General features: G+C 49.3%; 1 protein-coding gene across 1 annotated transcript in view; it reads left to right on the forward strand.

Moving 5' to 3' along the window:
* zgc:162698 (Transmembrane protein 87A-like) overlaps positions 1-840 on the forward strand; it is a gene marked incomplete at its 5' end in the record, with an annotated part of 12,377 nt that overhangs the window by 10,246 nt on the left and 1,291 nt on the right.

Genomic DNA, 840 nt, shown 5'->3' on the forward strand with positions numbered 1-840 from the left:
GTTCAGGTCCTGCAGGACTCTTATACTGGTTCAGGTCCTGCAGGACCCTGATACTGGTTCAGGTCCTGCAGGACTCTTATACTGGTTCAGGTCCTGCAGGACCCTGATACTGGTTCAGGTCCTGCAGGACTCATACTGGTTCAGGTCCTGCAGGTCTCAGGTACTGGTTCTGTTTGTGGTTCTGATCCAGGCCCAGGCTCGGAGCGTTGATGCACAGGGTGGTGGCGGTGGGTCTGCTCTACCTGGTCTTCTCCAGTGCGGAGGGGATCCTGCGGGTCAACATGGTGAGTCCCTCAGACTCCACGGTCCACTTCCTGTCTGTCTGTGTCTGACCACCTTGTCTCTGCAGGACCGAGGAAACCTGGAAAAGAACCTGTTTCTTTGTCAGGTGGTCCTGGCCTTCACTGACTCCTGTGTTGTCTGGTGGATATCCTTTAACCCAGTAAACCAGGATCAAAGGGCTCCACTTATTCACATCTAAGTGATTTTTACCTGCACGTGACCTTTGACCCCTTCTGGTTAAACCCAGCTTCTCCTTCCCTCCATATGAATCTCTTCCTCCTTTCTCCTCTTTTATTTTTTCTCCTTTCTTTTCTGCTCCTCCTCCTCCTCCTCCTCCTCCTCAGACTGAAGAAGATGTAGTTCTCCTGGCCTCCACTCCTCTGGCTCTGCTGGACTCTACCCTCTGCTGGTGGATATCCGTTACTGCACCGACCTTTCCTCCTCGTTTCTGTCCTGCTTTAGATAAAAACATTAAACATGGTTTAAACTTTGTTCATAAACAGACCAACCATGATTAGTTGTAACATTAGACTTTATTTGATAAACATTTATTTTAAC

Source organism: Austrofundulus limnaeus, unplaced genomic scaffold (genome assembly GCF_001266775.1).
Source record: "Austrofundulus limnaeus strain Quisiro unplaced genomic scaffold, Austrofundulus_limnaeus-1.0 Scaffold1688, whole genome shotgun sequence".
Lineage (NCBI taxonomy): Eukaryota > Metazoa > Chordata > Actinopteri > Cyprinodontiformes > Rivulidae > Austrofundulus > Austrofundulus limnaeus.